The sequence below is a fragment of the Lepus europaeus genome, unplaced genomic scaffold (genome assembly GCF_033115175.1).
Source record: "Lepus europaeus isolate LE1 unplaced genomic scaffold, mLepTim1.pri SCAFFOLD_3_1, whole genome shotgun sequence".
NCBI classification, from domain to species: domain Eukaryota; kingdom Metazoa; phylum Chordata; class Mammalia; order Lagomorpha; family Leporidae; genus Lepus; species Lepus europaeus.
This window is the reverse complement of record NW_026909276.1, coordinates 2,276,547-2,302,371: the sequence shown is the minus strand read 5'-3', so window position 1 is coordinate 2,302,371 and position 25,825 is coordinate 2,276,547. Positions and strand designations below refer to the sequence as shown.

The 25,825-nt window shown below is 42.1% G+C and overlaps 1 pseudogene; it reads left to right on the top strand.

The window, feature by feature from the left end:
- Positions 1-22,897: 22,897 nt before the first annotated feature.
- Positions 22,898-23,112, top strand: LOC133755107 (phosphatidylinositol N-acetylglucosaminyltransferase subunit Y-like; annotated as a pseudogene).
- The last annotated feature ends 2,713 nt before the right edge of the window (positions 23,113-25,825 follow it).

Here is a 25,825-nt window from a genome sequence, read left to right as displayed (position 1 = left end):
TCCTGAGGAATATCTCTTCAGATGAAAAGGTTATACAAAGACCCATATGTATCACAAAGATCAAAACAGAAAATTCCACCAACTAAAACAAACAAAAATAGATGCCTGAGATCCACCTTGGTACTGTAAAGAGAAAAAGCTATAGCCACAATCTTCCATGAGAACTTCTAGAAAAGAGAAATCAGCTCCATGACAGCATCAGCCCACCTTCAAGACTCCTTACCTAACAATCAGCCTTATAGAAACCTCTGCCCCAACAGTCTCTAGGATCCTTGAATTCTTTCAAAATAAGTAAATCTAAAAAAAAAAAAAAAAAAAAAAAAAAAAAAAAGTTCTTTTTCCAGCTTACTCTTCTCCCAATCTACATAAATGGCAACGTGTCAGTTAAATTTGCAGAAGTGGCTGCTTGAAAGCATGTCTTCAGCCAGTGCTACTTGTCCCTTTACCCTTATTCAAGAACCTGCAGTGCTTATTGCCAGAAACATTTTCCTCTTTATTTACCTGTTTATATATAAAGGCCTCTCACAGCTTGGAGAGAGAATGTCTCTCTGGTTCAGTTGGACAAGCCTCAAAAGATTCTGGCACAAGGAAAACACTAAAAAGATACATAAAAATCAATAAATTAAAAAATCAATAATTAATAAAGTAATATTGTAAGAGGCTCATCCAAAATACAAAAGGTAAGGCCAGCATTGTGGCATAGTGGGTAAAGCTGCCAACTGCAGCACTGGCATCCCATATGGGTGCCAGTTCAAATCCCGACTGCTCTATATCTGATCAAGCTCCCTGCCTAATGCCCCAAATACTTGGGCCCTTGCACCCACATGGGAGATGTGGAAGAAGCTCTTGGCTCCTGGCTTTGGACTGACCCAGCCCAACCACTGTGGCCATTTGGGGAGTGAGCCAGTCAAAAAAAGATCTCTGTCTCCCACCCCCCCCCAACTATACCCCATAACTTCACCTTTCAAATAAATAAAATCTTTAAAAGGAAAAAAAAAAAAAAAGGTTTCCTCATAAGGGTTCCTTCCCTTGCCCTGTTAGCAAAAAGAAACCAATTTCTTCAACCTTGTTATATGTCACTAACCACATGCCAATTGTTTTTTGAGAGGACAACTGCTGCTTCTTTCAAAAATATCTCCTAGGACAGATGTGTCCAAGTATAACAATGCAAACATATGTTATCACTGATCACAAGAGCAGATCACCTGAGAATCTTCCAGTGCACAGAAGAACAAACATACAAAGCCATTCCTGAAAGCCCAAGACTCCTCCTGAATTTTCCCCAGCTTCTGCTTCTGTGCCTATGGCAAAGCCTTCCCTGAGCAACAAGGAAACAGGTGGTTTGGGACAAGAGCCCTTACCTCCTATGCTGGCCACCCAAGTAAACTCTTCTGTAAGAACTAGTGTCTTGGACTTGCCCTCTCATTCAGTGGTAGAGTCTGAAGAAGACACACAGAAGTAACAGCTCACAAAGAGAAGGAAAAGAACAGGTCATTAGCTGGGATACCAGGTTTCTGAAAGAGATAGTATCTTTGGTATCTGTCACTTCTTTGCATCCTTCAATGACACCTTTGTTCATGTCACTGTTTGTCAAGGAAACCATTTGGCAAGTAACAGGTGGGACAAAGGTGAAGGCTGACCTAGACAAATCCTCACCATATGCTGCCATGTTGGCTGTCTGGACGTGGCCCAAAGGTGCAAGCAGTCAGGCATCACTGCCCTACAAATCAAACTCTGGGCCACAGAGGAAACAGAACCAAGACCCCTGGACCTAAGGCCCAGTTAGCCCACTTGGGTATGATTGAGGACATCACCCCAGATGCTCACACAGCACCCACAGGAAAGGCGATAGTTGTGGTTGCTGACTCACCAGATGGCTTTCTGTTAATAAACTGCCATGATGGAAGCTAAAAACAAACTGGTGTCACCAACTATGCTTTAAAAAGAGCACCAGTGAGAGATGCCCTTCATTCAGTCCAACATGGACTCTGACACTGACAGCTTTAAGACCAGTGACTTTTACAAATCATTTTCTCCTAAATAATGTAAATTGTGATTCAGTTTAAGAGTTTTAGACTTTTAGACTACCTAGCCAAGGAACATCTTTAGAAGAGTTTTCCTAATGCTAATTTCTAACTTATTGAGATATTATGTGAGGATATTTACAGGTGACCTGTAATGGTATGAGTTGCTGATTTTCACTTTTCAGATCCTAGGCCTTCTAAGATTCTTTTTTCTCAAATGCCTAAATCTGATCAACTTACACCAAAAAGTTTTATAAAAGAGAGAACTAATGCTGTAAAAAGATTATACCAAAAATGTTGCTTTTGCATCTATCTGGAAATACGAATAAAATGTAATAAGACAGAATGCTGACACTGGAAAAAAATCTGAAATTTATAGGGATGCCGGCACCACAGGCACTGGCTCCCAGAACTTTTATCTTAGAATTACATACAATACTATACTAATGTAGAACAACTATGCATGACTCATTTCAAGACTTTACTTCTGGGCTGGCACTATGGTACAGCAGGTTACATATCTGGGTGCCAGTTTAAGTCCTGACTAGGTTTTTTTTTTTTTATTAATTAATTTATTTGAAAGGCAGAGAACAAAGGTAGAGGCAGAGAGAGAGAGGTCTTCCATCTGCTGGTTCACTCCCTAAATGGCCGCAATACCTGGAGCTGTGTTGATCTGAAGCCAGGAGCCAGGAGCCTCCTCCAGGTCTCCCACACAGGCACAGGGGCCCAAGGACTACAAGCATTTTTAGATTTATGCAGACTTTTATCTTTGCTGGATTCTTAATTTCATCATTGCAAGTCAGATTACTTTATTAATTCTTAACACATGCCAAGTGTTTAAAATCATACCCAATTTCATTATAACATGGTCTTTCAGTTGCATGTAATTCAAAAGTTCTTAAAACCATTAAAGTTTATTAATCCTGATAAGCAATCCTTACTAGAAATAAATTGTAGTAGGATTATCTTCTAAACATAATCTACCTGGAACATATGTGTAAGAAAATAAAGGGTGGGGGCAGACAGGGAATAAAATGTCCAAAAAATCTCCATCCAAAAGCAGTATCTCTGGGTCTGGTGCTGTGGGGTAGCAGATAACACTACTGTCTGCTATGTCAGCATCACTTATGGGTGCCAGTTCATGTCCCAGCTGCTCCACTTCTGATCCAGCTCTCTACTAATGGCCTAGGAAAAGCAGTAGAAGATGCCCAGGTGTTTCAGCCCCTGCCACCCATGTGGAAGACCCAAAAGAAGCTCCTTGCTCCTGGTTTCAGCCTGACTCACCACTGGCCATTGTACCCATCTGGGGAGTCAACCAGCGTATAGAAGATCTTTCCATGTCTCTTCCTCTCTATCTATAACTGACTTTCAAATAAGTTATTTTTTTAAAAAAATCCAATAGACCTCAATATTTACATCAATCCTTATTTTGTAAATGAGCCTTTCTGACTGCCTGATATCAAGGTCCCCTGCCTTATACACCTCAGGTCTCTTTGTAAATGAGTAATACATAAGGCATTCATTGCCTTGTCATTTTTAATACAGAGAGGAAAATATCAAAGAGAATGTCCCACAACAAAGCACTTTAGCATGATCACTGAGCTGTTAGATAATATGGGCAAGAGCAGACCTGACCAGAAGCTTCCCATTGGGAGAAACTGACTAAGAGGCCTCCAGAGTTACAGAGGGAGGAGTGTTTTGGTTCTTTCCACATTGCTGAGACCAAAAGAGATGAAAACCACCCAACAGCCCAGGGAGCAGTGGTGACTGAACAGAACTGCTTAATTCTTCCACAAACCAACTAGAGGGCTTTAAAAGTTAAGCAGCTAAAAGCAAAAGATGTAAAATATATATACACACAAATGATCTCACTAAGTAGAATTATGAAGACAATCAAATTTCCTATATAAACTACTTTGAGAGGCCAGCACTGTAGTATTGTAGGCTAAGCCTCCACCTGTGGCACCAGCATCCCACATGGGTGCCAATTCATGTTCTGGCTGCTCTACTTCTGATCCAACTCTCCGCTTATGGCCTGGGAAAGCAGTGGAAGATGGCCCAAGTGCTTGGGCCTCTGCATCCACATGGGAGACCCAGAGAAAGCTCCCAACTCCTGGCTTCTGATCAACCCTGCTCCAGCCATTGTGGTCATTTGATGAGTGAACCAGCAGATCAAAGACCTTTCTCTCTCTCTCTCTCTCCCTCTCTGTATCTCCACCTCTCAAATAAACAAATAAATAAGTAAAATCTTTTAAAAAATAAACTACTTAAACTATAACACCTTCAGGTTAAACAGTATTTCCTTTCACAAGGCCAAAATACATTCTGAAATGTGTTATCTATAACAAATATCTACCTTTTCTACAGTATAGAAATATAAGCTGATATCATCATCATACGTTTTAAACAGAGTATCATGAAGATTATATAAAGTGTATTATGAAGATGAAATAAAGTGCAGCATTTAAATAATAAAGCTAATTAATGGATATTTATTTTACAGAAAAATATAGATTATTTAAATTTGTGAAGCCATTTTAAGAGTACACAATGTTGGCAAATTCAGCTACATTTTCATTATAAATGGCACTCAGACCACCCTGTAAAGTGTTCTCTCTGGTACAGAATTTACAATATGACTCTGACATCCCTCTGCAGAGATCATCCTTGTTATTTTTGGATTTTACAGTTCCCTGCATCCTGATTCCCTTTATTGTCATAAGAATATAGACCATAAATGATACTTCTGGCCTCCTGATATTGCAGATCTAGTTTGAGCATTTGATCTAGTGATTGCTCTAGTGATTAAGATACAGATTTAAGATGCTCTTGTCCCATATTAGGTTATCTGGGTTCAAATACTGGCTTGTCTCCCACCTCCAGCTTCCTGTTAATGTGCATACCAGGAGATACCAAGTTATGACTCATTTAATTCTGTCTCTGCCACTTACATGGAACAAAAGCACTGTGCTTCCTGTCCTTGGCCTGTGCACTGCAGAAATTTATATATAAGTTGGGCTGGGAGGTGGGAGACTTATCTGTTTCTGTTTCTCTTATCTCTGTCTCAAAAAAAAAAAAAAAGGTGTCAATTGTCTGTAAGTACCTTCCAGCTAAAATTTTTTTTAAAGATTTATTTATTTATTTGAAAGTCAAAGTTATACAGAGAGAGGAGAGGCAGAGAGAGAGAGAGAGAAAGAGAGGTCTCCCATCTGCTGGTTCACTCCCCAGTTGGCTGCAACAGCCAGAGCTGCACCGATCCCAAGCCAGGAGCTTCTTCTGGGTCTCCCATGTGGGTGCAGGGACTCAAAGTCTTGGGCCATCTTCTACTGCTTTCCCAGGCCATAGCAGAGAGCTGGATTGGAAGTAGAGCAGCCAGGTCTCAAACTGGCACCCATATGGGATGCCGGTGCTTCAGGCCAGGGCGTTAACCTGCTGCACCACAGTGCCAACCCCTCCAGCTCAAAATTTTAACAAGAGTCAAGAGAAGTTGATTGTTCACTCAGCCTATCATCCTTTGCAGCTGTAGATCTTATACAGATCAATGTGCTTAGTCTTCTAATTTCCAGCTTTTCAACTAGATCCACAGCTTTTTAAAATTAACACTTTGGGCGGTTATAAGGCTTACCTATGGTCCCCAAACAACTTACATTTAAAAATTAAACAGATCAGGGCTGGCATTGTGGCATAGCAGGTTAAGCTGCCACCTGCCCCACTTCCAATCCAGCTCCCTGCTAACGTGCCTCAGAGTGCAGTAGAGGGCAGCTCAAGCACCTACATGGGAAACCTGAAAGAAGCTCCTGGCTCCATGCTTTGGACTGACCCAGCTCTAGCCATTGTGACTATGTGATGAGTGAACCAGTAGATAGAATATCTCTGTCTCTCTGTGTAACTGACTTAAAATTAAATATTTTTAGAAAGCTAAACAACCTTAATTTTTGTATTTTTAAAATTATATTAATTAATCTACTTGAGGGACAGAGAGCTTCAGATAGAGAGGAGGGAGTCCTACTGGGTGGTTCACTCTTCAAATGACTATAATGCCAGGGATGGGCCAGGCTGTTATCTAGAGCCATGAACTCAATTCAGGTCTCCAAATGGGGTGATGAGAAATCAATGACAGGTGTGCATCAGCAGAAAGCTAGAATTTGGAGAGAACTAAGACTCAAATTTAGACACTCTAACATGGGATTTAGGTGTCTCAGGTACCATCTTAACCACCAGGCCAAACGCCTGCCCCAGATCCTAATTTAAATCATATTTTGGCTGCTTACTAACAGTGATCATTGATCATAATCTGTACTCTCTTTATCTAGTTTTCACTATCTGAAATGAGATAACAGAAATATAGTTAAGCTCAAAATATGCACATAGAAGTCCAGTCAATAGGTAGTAGGAATGCAAAATTAAGGTTTTGGATGAATGAGTTCCACTTGACTACAGAGTATTTCCCTCTCAGCAGAGCTCACACATGAGTGGATCTAAAGTAGCAGACACTGACGTGCATACAAGGAGCTGACCACAGGGTGCCTCCACATCTTTCTCATCATGTACTGCTCACTGGTTACATGTAGCTGCCTCACACTCTGAGATGATCACAGTGCTGTCTTGATTGAGTCCCAAATCCAGTATATCCTTTCAGTCATTAGGCTTATTCTTGAGTGAACAGACCTCTTGAAAAGCACAGTAGGGAGGGGAAATTAAAATTAATGGAAAATCATGGCTATGACATCAAAACAGCATCCAATAACAATGAGTTACATTGATTGACTGAGTCCATAATCAGATCATTTTACCATAGTAGTCTTCAGTGTTGAGAAAAAGAGCTAAAGGAATGTTCTGAGTGTGTGTATGTGTACATATAAAACTACATGACTCATTCCCTACAAACACTCATAGAACTTTCTGCAAAATCACTAGAAGTTCACTACAAACACTAATGGGGTAAGACAAAGCCTTGCAAGCAGTAAAGTCTTGATATTTACCTTCCTTCTAAAGGAAACACAATGACTGTGTCCATGGCTAAAGTGAAGTGCTGGAGGCTAATTCAAAGCACATCCATTGAATTCTGCATGATATACTTTGTCTTTTGAAGCACAGGCCCATAGTAGGCCTCCTCCAAGAAGTTAAGCACAGAATTTGAGTCTTATACTAAACCTCCCAAGCTAAAGTCTTTGCCATACAGGAACCCCTGAAAATTCTACATTACAAAGCTGCAGACTATCAGAGCCACATTTTGTGGGTAACATTTCCATATGTTTAGTCCACATATATAAGTATAGCCTGCCTTTGTTTTTTTTATAACATATATTAGAAAAAAAATGTAGCATCTGTGAGCAATATACAAAAGAAATCTCTTACTGCATTGAAGTGTGTAATTCTAATGTAATCTGATTGGAAAGGACACAGAACTGACTCACAGTCTAATGTGTCAGCAGCTAAAGGCTCAAAATAGATAAAAAAATAAAACCCTCGTTGGTAGTAATGCTTGTCCAGAGCCCCCTTCTTCCTGAAATGTTCATTAGAATACTGCTAATATTAATCTACTATTAGAATAATAGGATAATAATTCTAATATTTTTATAGATGTAATCTTTTATTAACAAAGCACACTTCACAGTTCCTTGGTGCTTGTATTTTCCCAGAATAACCAGCACATAATATTGAAGAGCAGTGAATTTGGGGGTAGTATATTCTGGTTTCCTACTATCATATTAGGGGTGCTGTGTCTAAAGCCTTAGCAACAACAACAGAAAACCTGAAGAACACATCTCTTCATTCTGAGACCTCAAAAGTATCTGGGAGATAAGTGGTAAGAGATAAGTGGTGTCACCTCAAAAAGACCCACATAAGGGCAGGTAAAGCAGGATGGACCATTAAGTATGACTTCAAGTGACTTTCAATTGCTGTTTCCAGTGCTGTTACTTGATGTCTGAGGATGTCTACTCTTTGTCACATTCTGACATGAACATGTGCATTCTCACCAATAAGGCTGTGATATGCCTACAGTGAGGACATTCTGGCCAGGGGCATTCCTGTGCTACAGACTGTGCTATAGACAAAGGGACATTTACTGTAACACATCATGCACCCTAATGAAGTTGCCATAGGCTTTGACAGATTAAGGGGGAACAGACATGTAAGGGAAAGAGATGACAAAGTACATGCCTAGTACAAGGCCAGATGAGAGAGTACTCCTAGGAGTCTATGTCCCAAATGACTTCTCCATTGCACCTGAAAGTATAGAGCAACTGAGCTAAACTGTTATGTGATACCTGTGTTCTCAGCCTTCTCAGTAAACTCATTTCCCTTTCAAAATGAAAACAAAAGTTCTAGGGTCTGATGGAAATGTAAAAACACAGAAAGGTGACAATGGTCTAAGGGCTGGGACCAGGAGATGCAAGCTGGAGGGTTCTGTTTAACCCATACCAACACTGTCACAGCAGCCTTGGCATGTGGAGGGGAGCTCTATGCAATAAGAAAGGGGCAGGTGCCATCCACATGTCTACACAACTGACTTATTCCTGCACAATAACCATCTTAATGACAGTCATGGGAAGGACACAAGTGAAAGTCACTTTTCACCAAGAGGAGGGAGAACAAAAGGGGAATGCCCAGGAGAAGAGGGGGACAATGACACAAGGAAGATTGTGACAAAGACTCTCCTTGGAGAGGATATGTGTAGGTTTTGGAGAGAAGGCTGCTAAACACTGAGATTCTGCCCTCTAGGGGCATGACACTGGTATGCTGATCCCCATATTCAATGCCAGGGAGTGACTGGAATAGCATGAATGCTAGAAAACCAGGGTCACCAAGGATATCCTAGCTCTGTCCCATGCATGTATCTGAGCTCTCCACAGGGCAGTTACCATCCTTGGCAAGCAAGTATATCTGTATGAAACTTCCCCAAACTGCTGGTGTACTTTCAACACCTTTCCCAAACATTCCATCTACCCCTTTCCTATTGTGCTTCCTGCCTCCCCACCCTGCCCCAGACATGTCTCCTTAGGAAGAGACTGCCCTGAAGAAGCAGGGATCCCTCAGAAACTCAGGCCTCAATATCACCCCCACCTCCCCAACCCTTGGGATGAATCCAGCATGAAGAAACCAGTGCAGGGTACCTTACCCAGGAAAATTTCAGACAGGGAGTAACTTTCAGCAGATCCAGTGAACAAGAGGCACAGCACCATCCCTGCCTGCTGCTGTGTGTGTCAGAGCAAGTCAGGGCCTGGGGCTGGAGCATAGGACTGTGGCATGAGCATAGGAGATGCAAGATTCCTGCTCTGAAACTTTTGAAGAAAGGAAATGGGTTCATTTTGGGTTAAGAGTAAAGAAAGGAAGGTGGAGGACAGAGGGTCAGGGAAGGAAATGCATTTTACATTAAAAGGAAGGTTTGAAAAATTGGCTCTTCACTTAAAGACATAAACAGACTTTGGAGAGTAGTGTTGGAAACACAACTCACTGTGTATAATGGAACTGCAATAAAATTGTCAATATATTTTTCAGCAGAAACTCTGCAGTCCAGAGGGAGTGGTATGGTTTATGCAAAGTCCTAAAAGAAGTAAACAAGAAAATGTGAATTAATGTATTATTTTCAGTGATCCTGTATTTCAAAAATGGAACATAAACAAACTTTATTAAAAAAAAAATGGTAAAGGTGTTTATCACCGTTCACTGGCAAAACTGCTAAAGGAAATTCTTCAAGGGAAAGGAAGAGGATACTAACCAATATAAAGAAATCATGTGAGGGGCTGGCGCTGTGGCTCACTTGGTTAATCCTCTGCCTGCAAGTGCCGGCATCCCATATAGGTGCTGGGTTCTAGTCCCAGTTGCTCCTCTTCCAGTCCAACATTCTGCTGTGGCCTGGGAGGGCAATAAGGACAGCCCAAGTGCTTGGGCCCCTGCACCCGTGTTAGACCAGGAGGAAGCACCTGGCTCCTGGCTTTGGGCCAGCGCAGTGCCAGCCATAGTGGCCATTTGGAGAGTGAACCAACAGAAGGAAGACCTTTCTGTCTCTCTCTCTCACTGTCCATAACTCTACTTGCAAAATAAATAAATAAATAAATAAATAAAAGAAATCATATGAAAATACAAAGCTCTTCAGTCAGTGTGCATTCAGTATCAGATTCAAACTACTAATATTGTAATGATGGAGGACTGATAAATTGTATCACTAGTAAAAAGTTAAAAGACACTCTATAGGGGCTGAAGCTACGGCATAGTGGGCTAAACCTCTAATTGTGGCACTGGCATCCCAGGTCAGCACCAGTTCTTGTCTCAGGATCATGTCTCGGCTGATCTGCTTCTGATTCAGCTCTCTGCTATGGCCTGGGAAGGCAGTAGAAAATGGCCAAGGTGCTTGGGCCCCTGCACCTGCATGAGATACCTGGAAGAAGCTCCTGGATCCTGGTTCCTGGCTTCAGATCGCCCCAGCTCCAGCTATTGTGGCTATTTGGGGAGAGAACCAGTGCACAGAAGACCTTTCTCTCTGTCTCTACTTCTCTCCATCTGTATCTCTACTTCTTAAATAAAATAAATAAATCAATGAATAAATAACTATAGCTGCAACATTTCCTAAATAATACAAAGTATAAGGTGAAAATGTGACATTCCAACATAAAATGTAGGAGGAGGGGAATAAAAGGATAGTCTGTGAATGATATCAGAATTAAGGCTCTCAACCTAGAGGTTTTTTTTTTTTTTTTTTTTAATAGAAGAATTAGGGAAACTACTAGGCAAGCAACTATATCATGAGGGATCTCCTAAAAGTTCAGGAAAATGTGTAATTTCAAAATGCTATGCAAATATTTCAGAATATTTTTCACCAAAATAAACTTATATTTTAATTCTAATTTCATTAACTTTTTGAAATAGCCTCAGAGATAACAAAAAGATTTTTTAAAAGATTCAAAGTATATCACTACAGGCCGGCGCCGTGGCTCAATAGGCTAATCCTCTTCCTGTGGTGCCAGCACACTGGGTTCTAGTCCCAGTCGGGGTGCCAGACTCTGTCCCAGTTGCCCCTCTTCCAGGCCAGCTCTCTGCTATGGTCTGGGAGTGCAGTGGAGGATGGCCCAGGTCCTTGGGCCCTGCACCAGCATGGGAGACCAGGAGAAGCACCTGGCTCCTGGCTTTGGATCAGTGCAATGTGCTGGCCGCAGTGCACCGGCCACAGCATCCATTGGAGGATGACCCAACGGCAAAGGAAGACCTTTCTCTCTGTCTCTCTCTATCTCACTGTCCACTCTGCCTGTCAAAAAAAAAAAAAAAGTATATCACTATAGAAAATTATCAAGTCATAAAGGATATAGGTTAGAGATGAAAAAAAGATGAATTTATAAAACAATAGTATCAATAAAATACTAATAAATCCTCACCTGTTAATAATTGTTTTGAATGTAAATGAATTCTCTAAATAAAAGGCAAACAATGGATGGAAAATAAAACAAAAAAAATAAAGATATGACTATATAGAGGCTACAAGAGGCTCATTCACTTTAAAGGACATTTATAGATTGGAAGTGAAGGGCTGGAAAGAGATAATCAATGTAAATGAAAACCAACAATAATCAGAGGTAACTATAAGTCAGATCAACTAAATCAGACTTTAGGCCAAAGCTGTAAAAAAAGAGACAAAGGTCACTGTATAGTGATAAAAGTATCAGTTCATCAAGTGGATATAAAATTATACCCACACCTAAGCTCAGAACATCTCTCTCTCTAAAACACAGGAATACAGGTAAGAAATCTAAAGGAAAACAGACTATCACACAATAAAGGCAGGGATTTCAAATCCCCATTTTCAACAATAGATCATCTAGATTGAAAATCAACAAGAAAACATTGGGGCTGAATTATGCATTAGGAACAAATGGTCCTACCAGACATATATAAAACATTCTGGGGGCTGGTGCTATGGTGTTGTAAGCTGAGAATCTGCCTATGGCACAGGCATCCCATGTAGGTGCCACTTCTAGTCCTGGTTACTCCTCTTCTGATCCAACTCTCTGCTATGGCCTGGGAAAGCAGTGGAGGATGGCCCAAGTGCTTGGGCCCCAGAACCCTGAGGGTGACCTGGTAGAAGCTCCTGGCTCCGGGCTGCAGATTGTCTCAGCTCCAGCCATTGCAGCCATTTGGGGAGTGGACCAGCAGGTGGAAGACTTTTCTCTCTGTCTCTCCCTTTTTGTAGCTCTGCCTCCCAAATAAATAAATAAATAAATAATTTTTTGAGATTTAAAAGCAAGATTTATTAGAATCAAAGACCTCATGATAAAACTGGAAGCTCCCAAGGACAGGTACTTCTGACCTTGCTAAAGGTAACTTTTGGGATAAATAAAATCTAAAAAAACAAAAACAAAAACAAAACATATTTTGTCCAAGAATAATACAATAAAATCAAAAGTCATCCAAAGTACACATAGAATATATGTGGTCATACATTAAGCCACAAAAATAATGTCAACAAATTTAAGATTAAAATCATATCAAGTATAATTTCACACCCTAGTGATCTGAAAATAGAAATTAATAATAAGTGAATTGGAAAATTTACAAATATGTAGGAACTAAGCCATATACAACCCTATACAACTACAGGATCAAAGAAAAACTAAAGAGGGAAGCTAAAAATACCTTGAAGAAAATAAGGAAACACAGCATACAAAACTAATAAGATGTAGCAAAATATAGTACAATATCACCACAACAAAAAAGAAGATATCAAATAAACAATTTAATTATCTAATGTTATAGCTCAACAAATTAGGAAAAACACTAAATAAGAAAATCATCAGGAAAAGGAAATGACAGAGATTAAAGCAGTAATTAAAAATACATTGCGGGGGGCCACACTGTGGTATAGGGGGAAAGCTGCTGACTGCAGTGCCAGCATCCCACATGGGCAATGGTTCTAGTCCCGGCTGCTCAACTTCTGACCAGCTCTCTGCTATGGCCTGGGAAAGCAGTAGAAGATGGCACAGGTCCCTGGGCCCCTGCACCCACTTGAGATACCTGAAATAAGCTCCTGGCTCCTGGCTTCAGATCAGCCCAGCTCTGGCCACCACAGCCAGTTGGGGAGTGAACCAGTAGATGGAAGACTCTCTCTGCCTCTGCCTCTCTGTAACTTTGCCTTTCAAATAAATAAATAAATAAATAAATAAAAAGTTAAAATAAAACCCTCATTTAAACATCATAAAATAAAACTACTTATGACTGAATTAACAAATAAGGAAAACAATCTGTATACTCAAAAGTGTGACATATGGATAAAGGAAATTGAAGACAGCAGAAACAATGGAAAGCTAATCCATGTTCATAGATCAGAAAAATAATACTGTTAAAATGTCCTTCCTAACCACACAAAACAATGTAGATATTCCATGCAATCTCGATCAAAAATTTTTTTTAAACTTTTATTTAATGAATATAAATTTCCAGTGTACACTTTATGGATTACAGTGGCTTCCCCCTCCCATAACTTCCCTCCCACCCGCAACCCTCCCCTCTCCCGCTCCCTCTCCCCTTCCATTTGCATCAAGATTCATTTTCAATTCTCTTTATATACAGAAGATCAATTTAGTATAAAGATTTCAACAGTTTGCACTCACATAGACACACAAAGTGAAACATACTGTTTGAGTACTAGTTATAGCATCAAATCAAAATGTACAGCACATTAAGGACAGAGATCCCACATGAGGAGCAAGTGCACAGTGGCTCCTGTTGCTGACCCAACAAATTGACACTCTAGTTTATGGCGCCAGTAACCACCCTAGGCTGTCGTCATGAGTCGCCAAGGCTATGGAAGCCTTCCAAGTTTGCCGACTCTGATCATATTTAGACAAGGTCATAAAAGACAGGGTGAGGATAGTAACCAATGATCCTAAGAGTGGCATTAACCAGGTTTGAACAATTATACAGCATTAAGTGGGGAAGAGGACCATCAGTACACACAGGTTGGGAGTAGAGCCATTGGTGGTAGAGTAGAGGTTATGATTACAAAGGAATGAGGCCCAAGTGTGCTAGACAGGGTCTAGAACAAAGGACAGAGTCATTATTAGAGGAGCTAAGAAAGGTGCTGTCTAAGCTACAAGTAATTTTTCTGATTGAGAGGCAAATAGAACCTGATAGAAGGGGCTTGATAATAATCTGGTGGGCTTTAGGCCTTGTAAGTTAAGAGGCCCAGACCTATCTATCTCTTCACATGGGGTATATCCTAAGGGAGATGTGAACCTCCTAGGGGAAGACACTCTGTTGACTTTCATCACTTGGCTGGGCTGGGAGGAGAGCTGGCCAGGTAAAGGCAGGTGGCATCTCTAACAAGAAATTTACAGTTCTGCCTGCAATGTTGCTGACCCTACTTGGCCATCCCCTCAGCTGCAGTGGTCACTTTGGAAGTTGGGCTGAGTGAAGGGCTTTTCAGCTTAGAGCCAATAAGATCTGTGGCTCTGACCTGGGCATCCTTCGACTCCAGGGCAGGTCCATTTCCAGTGATCCAACTCTTGGCAGAGCTGCCAGGGCTCTTCACAAGCTGACTTCTGCTGAAGCCCAGGCTTACCACATTGAAAGCCACTGCAGTGGACTGGCCTGTTGGGCCTCCTTGAGGGCAGATCACTGTACAGATCAGCCAGTAATAGGCCTGCCACCCATTGCTTCTGGTGCCTAGCTTTCTTTTCCTCCTGGTTTGTGTTAAAGCAGACCAGAGGATGCAAGTCAAGGGAGTGCCCAAGTCCCATCTCTAATCTTCGGTGGCCTGAACTACAAGTCTATGGTCACAGGCATGTTCTGTAGTAGTTTTTCTAAGGTAGACAATGCCCATGAGGAAAATTATATTCTCACTTTAAAACTTTCTTTCCCTTTGGTCTGAAAGGGAGGTTTTTTCTACTTACTGTATACTTGGCTGATGGCGAAGAGAATCTAGCTATGAGATTATTATTTAAGTTCTTATTTTGGCTATGCTATTACAGAAAAATGTTAGCCATCTCTTTTATAAGGTCTAAAGATTAAATTGTGCGTCCTACAGATTCCTTCATAATAGAATTAGTTTCCTACCTTGAAGAGAATAGAGAAATGAAAGAACAAGTTGGGCTTAGAATAGAGAAATGAGGGAGCAAGTCCTAGATCGCTTGCTGACAATAGCAATATCACATGAATACTTAGCAAACAGTTTCAACCATTAGATAACAACTTAAGAAAACATTTACCAGAAGGTCCAATGCCTTCTATAAATTTTAAGAATCATGTATTTGAAAACACCTCTTAAATATCTAACATGGTGTAGTTTGTTTAACCAGTAAACTTAAGCACAACCATCTAAAATGTTTTTAGTTTCTTTCTACCAACACGTTTAAAACATATGATACACAGATTCAGGTCACACAAATTAAAATGTATCTTTGATTGATTTTAGCAGCTTAAATTTATGGACAATCTTATCTATAAGCCATTTAAAATAAAACTCTTAATAAAATTTCCCCATGTGGACATACAATATGTACACACATATAACATAACATAATAGACCAATATAGCATTTTTAATAATAGCTTTTAAAATCTTTAACTCTTTTTGTAGATCAAAATTTTAATGTCATTCTTCACAGAAACAGAAAAAATATTAAAATTTGTATAAACAGGAAAGACTAAGAATCGCCAAAACAATCTTGAGCAAAAACACCAAAGCTAGATTTATTACAAAGCTACAGCACGGTACTGGCACAAAAACAGAAACACTGACTGATGAAATAGGATGGAAAGCCCAGAAATAAACCTAAAAATTGACAGCGAACTCATTTTCAAATAAGGTACATAAATGTAGTGAACATAAAATGTAGTAAGAGTAGTCTCTTCAACGAATACTGCTGAAGAAAATGTGTCATCCACATGCAAAATAAATTGGATACATCTAAATATTTATATGAAATCACTAAAAAATAGATTTCATGCTCAAACATAAAATCTAAAACTACAAAAGTACTAACAGAACAGGAAAAAGCCCCAAGACATCAGTCCAGAAAATGATTTATTGGATGTGATGCCAAAAACCAGGCATTAAAAGAAACACAGATTACTGGGATTATAGGAAATTAAAAAAGATTTATACTGCAAGATAAATGACAAAATGAAGAGAAAAGCCACACATTAGAAAGAGGCTAACAACAAATATGTATAAGGGAATCTAAGTACTCAAAATAATTCAAATATCTTTAATAAAATAGGAAAAGGACCCACATAGACATTTCTCAATAGAAGATATATAAATGGTCAACATATGAAAACATCTTTGATATTATTAATGATGAGACACAAATAAAACAAAAATATTGCATCACTTTTCACCTGACAGAATAGCTACTATCAAAAAGATGCAAAATTGTAAGTGTTCATAAGTACAATAGTCTCATTGTACACTGTGGAAATGTAAATTAAATCAGGCAGCTTAGAAAGTAGTATGATGTTTCCTCTAAAAACATAACATAGAACTTGCATTGGATTTATTAATTCCATAACTAAGTACATATTTGAACGTGAAACCATTATATTTAAGATATAGCTGTACTCCCATGTAGAGTACGTAAGACATAAAAACTATGAACATGTTCACCAACACATAAATGGACTTAAAATGTATTCTACTCAGGTTGAAAAAGAAGAAAATTCTGCCACATGACAAGATACATGACTAGAACACATTACGTTATGTGACACAAGTCAGGCACAGAAAGGCAAATACATTATCTTGTTTATATCTGAACTCTGAAAAGTCAAAATGCATATAAGATTCACTAAGTCATAAAACAGAATAAATAAATGCTAAAAGGACTGAACTCACATGAGGTATTTTCTGATTATGATGGATCACAAGAGAAAATCAGGGGTGCACATTTGGCCTAGTGGTTAAAATGCCACTTTAAATGTCCATGTCCTGGATTTGAGCCTTGGTTCTGCCCAATATTCCAGCTTCCTGAAAATGTGCACACAAGTGATGGATCACGTACCTGAGTCTCTTGTGTGCATGAGAGACATGAATGGAGTTTCAGGATCTGGGCCTCACCCTGGTCTGGCTCTGGCTGTTGTGGGCACCTAGAGAGTAAACCAGTGAATGGGAGATGTTTTAAAAACACTATCTGATATCAGTAAACTACCCTTCCACCTTAAGAAACTAGAAAAATTGGAAAAAGCTAAAGTCAAACCAAAGAGGAAGAAGAAATATAGAGAGTAGAGTGGAAAAAGACAAAGAAACGATGGTGCAGCAGTGGCTACTTGCAGGTAGGGAACCAGGGGCTAGGGATGATGGCACACTGTGAGATCTTTCTGCCCAGCAAGATCCTGCTCTCTCCGCACCCAGCCATACTGTACAGGATCTCTCCTTGACCCCAATTTGCTCTACTCATTCCTGTCTCACTTTAGCATTCTGCTGATTCCTCTGGGACAGCCATGATGCTCACAGAAAGGCCATGCAAGATTCACAACCCACTTGCTTATGTCCACCCAACTCCTGGCAGGCTTGCTTAGCTTGCAGTGTCAAGAAATGTGTAGTGTGTAAGCCAAGTTCACACGTAAGCAGCTTGAGCATGTTTGAATCCCCTGGATACTAACAGTATATCTACAACCCTGGTAAGAGAAAGAACTACACTACTCACTGATAAATTCAGAATTTCTTCATCAGGAAAATGATCCCCATGTCTCATCTGGAGACCAAGGAGATATGCAAGGATCTTGATGAACACTGTATGAGTGGTGATCAAGAAAGGCAGAGAAATCACAACCCTAGTCCAGTCACAGGAGCAGCTGCACACATCTCAGAAAGCAAAAGCAAATGAGGTCCTACCCACTGCCATTGGTGGTTCCTGTACCAGGTGACCAGGTACTGAAACTGCTCCACCTCAGCAGACAGATCAGACTCACAGTGTGGACAGAATGTGTGCAGCCTTATCCATAATCCATGCTGCACTCACAGTGAGTCCCATCGTACCCAGTCACTCCCTCCCTCTACCTCTTGACCTCCTTTTTGAGACATGCAGACTCAGGAAGAAGGCCCTGAAGTCAGTACCTTCCCAAGTTAGCCTGGTTCCAGCTCTGTCCAAATATATACCTCCCCACTTCAATCCACTCCTGACCCCTCTCGGAGCCTGGGTCTCCTCCCAACTGCCTGAAAGATATTCTGGGGAGCAGAGATACTCTGCAAGATGCTTGTCTGATATAAAGCAGTTCCAGGACAGGACCAGTGCTTTTGGATCATATCTTCCCAGCTTGGTGAAAAATTTAAAAATGAGGGTCGATATTTGGGGCACCCAGTTTGAATAACTAAAGCTTCCATGTCCAGGTCCTACTTTTGTTTTCTTGCTTCTTTTCTGTTTCCTACCCCTATTTCCTTGCTGTTCTCCATCTATAAACCCCATGGAGAGAGGCCACTATGTCTCCTACTATGATCTGCCAGCTCCCTTACACTAATTTTCACTTTATTTGTGAGTTGACAGAAACAGACCAAAAAAAAAAAAAAATTAGAGCTTTTAAATCCACCTAATTAAACCTTTTAAAATAATTGATTTTTCTCAGTCTCTAAAAAATGACCATTAAATCAAGCCTAAGGTAACAATAGCTACCTTGCCTTTGTTTAATTTTTTACAAAACACAAGTAAGCATTTATTTACCTTTAAATATGTTTATTCTTGTATTGGAGGTCTGCATCTCATGACTGCATTTGGGGGGTCCTCCAAGGCCATGACTAGGGCTAACGTGCTTTTCCCAAAGGGTAGCAGTGGAGGTGGGAGGGTGATTTGCAGGACTGTCCTCAGCATGCACAAGAAAGGCGTGACCACAGCTAGAACACCCATCAGCATGCAGCCCGGTCACCTGGGAAGACCTGGGTGAAGTGTCGTGCTGACTGGGGATGTGCTGAGAGCTAAGCTAAAGGCAAATCCAATCAGAGTTCAGAGAGGACCTTGTGGTTGGGAAACAGAATTTCACAGCAACTTTAAATGAAACTGAGGCTCAACATGAAGGAGGATAATGACAATAAAACGACTAAAATCCAAGTAAAACTACTATAGCATCACACACGACTGTCAATATGTACAAGGGTATCCAAGAGGGTCAGAGAAGGAAATAGAGGTCAGACTCGGACCAGGATTCCACGACTAACGGGACTAACCCGTTTCAACAAAGTGTAGACAAAAAATAAAACACCGGCACAGTCAGTGACAACAGAACACGAGGAGGATGGATGCACACAGGAGAGCCTACCATGGAGACTGCAGATGCCGGTGTCTGACGTCTGAACCAACTCTCCTCAAGACCGGGACAGCAGGACGAACCGGGAGAAGCGCGCAGCACCTCCGCTGACTCCTCCTAGTCCCAGCCTCCGACTTGGAAGGCGCTGACGGACCTGAGAGGCTCAGGCGAGGGCTTCTTCCACCACCACAGCTTTATTCCTGGCTCCAACTTGGAGGCCACCTCACGGCGGCTAACGCAGGAACCTGTTAGGAGGGGAAAGAATCCTTAACGCCAGGCTCCCGGCCACCGGACCGCCGCCGCGCGCTTTTCGCCAGTTCTGCTGCGCCTGCGCGGAGAGGCCGCAAACCCGGCGCGCTTGCGTCACTTCTCTCTTCCAAGTTCCCCAGGGCGGTGCCGCTCTGCACCTGCGCGAGACAGCCGGCGGCTCAGGTTGCAGGCTCCCGGGCGATACCTGCTGTCAGTCAACGGGTCGTTTCTCCGCCCTCCCTCCTCCATCCCAGTCTCTCTGGGAGGTGCGGTGGAGCCCGGTGCGGGAGAAGTGGCTTTGGCGGCCTCGATCCCGGGGTTCCTGCCCACGACCCGGACGGCGGATACAGGTCCGTCCTGAGGACGAGGGCTCCGCCTCCAGCCTCCGCTAGTTCCCATCCTCTCAGGGCAGAGAGTGTAGTGGCTGCAGGAAGAGCCCCTCCAGCATCCCCGTTCCAACCCTCAGCCACCAGGGCTTCCCCCGCTGCTGAACCCCTTGCCCTCTGCTCCCCTTCTCTCTCCACTCGCTGCAGATTCTGGGAGCCCGTTCGGTCTCTACCCGCGGTGCCCCGCACCCTACACTTCCCTGCTACCCCTACCTTTAATCGGGCTCAGGCCACTGTTTGAAGGTCACTCTCTGGGTCCCCTACACTTACCCCGTAATCACTTGCAGACTCTGGTGGTCCCTCACCTCTATTCCAACTCAGCCCTTACGTACTTGTTCCTCCCCATCTTGCTAAGCCCCTTGGGTTTTTGACTTTGCAGATATCTTAACAACTTGCCCCTCACCCTTCTTTCTCTTCCTAGCCTACCCCTGAATTATTGCATCTCTCCCTGGTTGGCATTCCAGCTCTCTACTCCACCTCATCCCTCCTAAGGGCTCTCTCAGTCCCAGGCTGTATTCCTAGTGCCTGTTTCCTGTGTTGCAGTCTAGAGCCAGGCAGTTCTGGTCTCTCTGAATATTACAATTCCTGCCGCACTGTGGGGCTGGGAGACAGACAAGTGCACTGAGGGAGGAGGGGAAGCATTTATCCTCTTCAGAAACTCAACTGAAAAGAGGGTATTTATACATGTGGGCAAACACAAAAACACTGCTTGCCTATACTTCATCTGGAGGTTTGGAAAAGCTGGGAGTAGTTATATGGTCATTTGCGGGGTGGGGGTGCCCTGGAGATCTCACAAGGGAGGGACTGATTCGAATTAGGAAAGGGTTGAGGAGAAACAACTGCAGCAGGCAGTTCCTCAAATACAACCTAGTCTAGTTGTACTTTATGCTGGCATTGTGGCCCAGCAGGTTAAATCTCTGTGTACAATGGGTCCTGGCTGCTCCACTTCCAATCCAGCTCTCTGCTAATGCGCCTGGGAAAACAGAAGATGGCTCAAATATTTGGGACCCTGCCCTCCATGTGGGGGAGACCCAGATGGAGTCCCAGGTGCCTGGGTTCAGTCTTGCCCACACCCAGCTGTTGTGGTCATTTGGAGAGTGAACCAGCAGATGGAAGAGCTCTCTGTAACTCTTCCTTTCAATGAAAGCAAGAAAAGGGGGAGAGGGGTGAGAGAGAGAGAGGAAGAGGGGAAGGAAGAAAGAAGAAATTTGTCATCATTAAGTCAAATTCTTTGAAAGACGATGGCTTGGGTTCAGGAGATGTGCAACAGAAGGGCCAGTTTAAATCCTTTGCTGGAGAATGTGGATACTCATATACTTCAGGGACTCAAATCCTATGCCTAAATAGAATTACACCTTATTAGGTGTAATTGCTTATCAAATAGGATGAAATAGGTAGATTTGGGTATGACTGGGAGTGTCACCCAAGCATGGGAGGCTGCTGTAGATTCCAGCATCACATCCCTGTACAGGGTCCTCTGAGCATTGTCCAGATGCTGTTACTCACACTGGGTGGACCTAACAGTCTGGTCTTCAAATGACACCAATATCTTTTACAGAGCATTTGTCTTCGGCATTTCAGCTCTGGGTCACAATACAGGCAAATAGGCAATCCACTCTCTTGGTGTGTCTTATGTGTCTCTAATGTAAGATGAAGCCTATTTTGTGCTCTGTATGCTGACAGTAAGAAAATCACAGTGAAAATATATTCCATCTGTGTTAATTTTGTAATTACAAATATACTATAAAAGTTTTCCTTATATACCTAGAATTAACCTTCCCCACAAGAATAGGAACAATGGAATTCTTTTTTTTATTTTTATTTATTTTTTTTTGACAGGCAGAGCGGACAGTGAGAGAGAGAGAGACAGAGAGAAAGGTCTTCCTTTACCACTGGTTCACCCTCCAATGGCCACTGGGGCCGGCACACTGCAGCCGGTGCACTACGGCCAGCGCATAGTGCTGATCTGAAGCTGGGAACCAAGTGCTTCTCCCGGTCTCCCATGGGAATGCAGGGCCCAAGCACTTGGGCCATCCTCCACTGCACTCCTTGGCCAGAGCAGAGAGCTGGACTGGAAGAGGGGCAACTGGGACAGAATCCGGCACCCCAACTGGGACTAGATCCCGGTGTGCCGGCACTGAAAGGTGGAGGATTAGCCTATTGAGCCATGGCACCAGCTGGAACAATGGAATTCTGACTATGTAAAGAGATCACAGTGACGGGCTAGTGGGGCCATCATGTGGCTGGCCAGAGGCACACTGGGGAGTGGTTGGAAGGCTAGCCTCAGTGCTTCGGGCATCTGTAGGTGCCTGCACATGACAAGGTTGTGGCCCTTGGCAGTTGGGAGTGAGAGGGTGGGGCAGCCACCCAGTGCCTTCAACTAGGCACTGCTATAGTTCATGGTGTGCCTCCTGTCCAAGAAGCTGCTCAGATTTGAAGCATCAACAAATGAATTGATTAGTGAAGAGTTGGGAATAGCCTATCCTGTCATTGATGGGATTCTTAATAGGATACCAAAGGCACTAAGGATGATCTATCAAGATAAGAAGAAAAAGAGCAGTACTAGATCATGATTTTTTTTTTTTTTTTTGGACAGGCAGAGTGGACAGTAGAGGGAGACAGAGAGAAAGGTCTTCCTTTTTGCCGTTGGTTCACACTCCAATGGCCGCCGCGGTAGGCACGCTGTGGCTGGCGCACCGCGCTGTTCCGATGGCAGGAGCCAGGTGTTTATCCTGGTCTCCCATGGGGTGCAGGACCCAAGCACTTGTACTATCCTCCACTGTACTCCCTGGCCACAGCAGAGAGCTGGCCTGGAAGAGGGGCAACCGGGACAGGATCGGTGCCCCGACCAGGACTAGAACCCGGTGTGCTGGCGCCACAAGGCGGAGGATTAGCCTACTGAGCCGCGGCGCCGGCCTAGATCATGATTTTTAAAAACCACAGCAACTAAATGTTGTTAATACCATATCCATTTTAAAAGAAAGTGACAGGTAGTAAGTGGGAGAAGAGAATGTTTCTGTCTCTTTCTACGCTGACTTTCCTTGTTCCACTGATTTCTCCTGAAGGAGTTCTCTATTTGGCCTTTGTGGAATAAAGCTTCCCACAGGGCTGTACCAGTACCTCCAGCCTCTGTTTTTACCATCTGCTCCTGCAATGACCTTACCAGTGTGTGTGTGCTTCCACCTTTGGATGTGGGTGGCTATTAAACTCTTCAGGAATAACTAAGGCAGCCAGAGCCAAGGTGGTATATAGATTCATCATATGTCTTGGGCATCCACCTCTGAAAGTTAAACTAGGTAGAAATGCTGGAGACTCATTGCATTTGCAGAAAAGATGCTTTGCCTTACTTCTCAAGAGGATTGGGGCTACAAGAGACGTAAATTGCAGAAGTTTCTTTTACTGTACCCTAGTTTTGACAGCCCTTGTATTTTGAATGTTCTGACATAACTGTCAGAAGGAACCTTTTAACAAAGTGCCTTGTTGAGGGTTAACACCCCTAATCATCAACCGATGACCATTTCTTACCTCATTCATCTAAAAATTGGCCATTTGTAAATTTGTTTAGTTTCAAGCTTGTTGGTAAAGTCACATGGTAAGGATGACTGAAATAATCCCAAAGGACCTATATTGATGTAGTTATAGAGAAATGCATTTAAACTAGTGTGGCATAAAACTGTACAATAAAATGGAAATTTCATATATTTAAAAATTCTGGGTTTGTAAAATCACTTTCATTCCTTTGGTGTCAAATGTTTATATTATTATTAATAAAATGATACTTTCCCATAAAAAAGAGATCAGTGTAGTCTGTGCATATAAACTTTAATATATACCTGAAATAACATGGTAGATCAACTGTGACACATGTTCAATGTAGATCAAGATAACAATTTTTTAAAGATTTATTTATGTGAAAGTCAGAGTTACACAGAGAAAGAAGGAGAGGCAGAGAGAAAGAGGTCTTCCATCCTCTGGTTCACTTCCCAATTGGTCGCAATGGCCAGAGCTGTGCCCATCCAAAGCCAAGAGCCAGGAGCTTCTTCCAGGTCACCCATGTGGGTGCAGGGGCCCAAGGACTTGGGCCATCTTCTACTGCTTTCCCAAGCCACAGTAGAGAGCTGGATAAGAAGTGGAGCAGCAGGGGCTTGAATGAGTTTTTCATTGTTACACGTCACTGAAAAGCTGAGAATTGTTAGATATTCTACATCAATGTAATCTCACAAATGTGAACATGCAGAAGGCAGATGGCAAAAACACAAAGCATGAAACCCAGGTGCATGGGACTACAAACAGCACCAATGCCAGGTGAGTTTTCCTAGGCTTTGAGGAGAGGTGAAGGCAATAAACATGTTCAAGGAACTGATAACTAGTGATCCTTTACTTACATTCTTGACCTAATTACAACAATAAAAATTCCCTGTATTCACTGTGAAAATTGCTCATAAAGTATGTTCATAACTATCCTTATATTTTCTCCAGAAACCAGCATAATTTCTAGTGCTCACATGAGAGTGATCACCTATTTCCTAAAACACTAGGTGTTTTAGGTATTAATAATATTAATTAATTAATTAATAATGAGGGATTAATAAAAAGTGGCAAGTTATTTAAGAAACTTACTTTTTTTAAGATTTATTTTATTTGAAAGACAGAGTTAGAGAGAGGAAGAGACAGATCTTTTATCCACTGGTTTACTCCCTAAATGGACTCATCAGCTGGGGCTGGGCCAAGCCGAAGCCAGGTCTCCCACATGTGTGCAGGGTACCAAGCACTTGGGCCATCTTGCACTGCTTTCTCAGGCACATTAACAGGAAGCTGGATTGAGAGTGAAGCAGCCTGATTGTAATCTGGTGCCCACATGGGATGCCTTTTCTGCCAGCAGTGGTTTAACCTGCTATACCACAGCGGCAGCCCTACACCTTATGTTTGTAAAGTCAGCCCCTGGAAAGAGAATGGGAAAAGTTAGAAGGACAAATAAAGAGGAAGAGATCCAAGTAAGACATGACCACTGACCATCAGGACACAGAGCGGCAAGAATACTGAATGGAAAATGCATTATAAAAATGAAAAAAAAGAAAACAGGAAGCAGGAGCAGAACTCATTTCTAATTTGTTGTGTGCAGGGTAGAAGTGGGATTTAATTTCATGTTGTACGCATGAGTCCTGCATGGACTATGGAATTGTTAAATAAAATAGAAAAAAAAAAGACAAAGAATATGATGGAATGAAATGAAGCTGGTCTTGGATACACTGAAATTTCTTTGGGCAAATATGTGAACATGTTCAACTGTCAACTGGACATAGGAGCTCTTTGGGAATTTCTGTGGTGTTTCAAACCATCACAGTGAATAAAATGTTTCAAAGAAAAGCTGAGATAGAAAGCCAAGAAAAGGAATGAGTACATAATCTGAGGAAACATTGACATTTACTGATAGAGGAAGGGAAGGAATTACCAGTAGAACAGGATACCACAGAATGAATTTTAAAGTTTATTCCAGGAATAAGGAAAAGCTCTAACTTAGGAAACCTGTAGGGTCTTAGTCCACCCATACAGGATGGACTGGGTCTGAGGAAAGGTAAGTGTGCCACTCGCCCGTTCCCCAGCCTCCCGATCCTGGAGACAATCAGATGCAGAGGGGAGCCAAGTATAGTAGCAAGGATTCATTTACTTTGTGCATAATAGTACCTTTTATAGCACAAAACTGCAGAGTCATTGGGGCAGGGCTAAGGACCAACCAATCACTTAAAAAATCACCTTATGGGGGGATTTCTATAGGACTAGCCCTATGTCTATACACTTATTACTAGTTTTGTTACCTCCCCTGATGTTGCGCAGCCAATTAGTTTTAGTGGTAAACAACTTTGGATTCCGCCCATCTTACTTCCTCTGGGTGCCATCTTACTTGGCTCTGCGTGGCTCCATTCCACGCAGCTCTGGT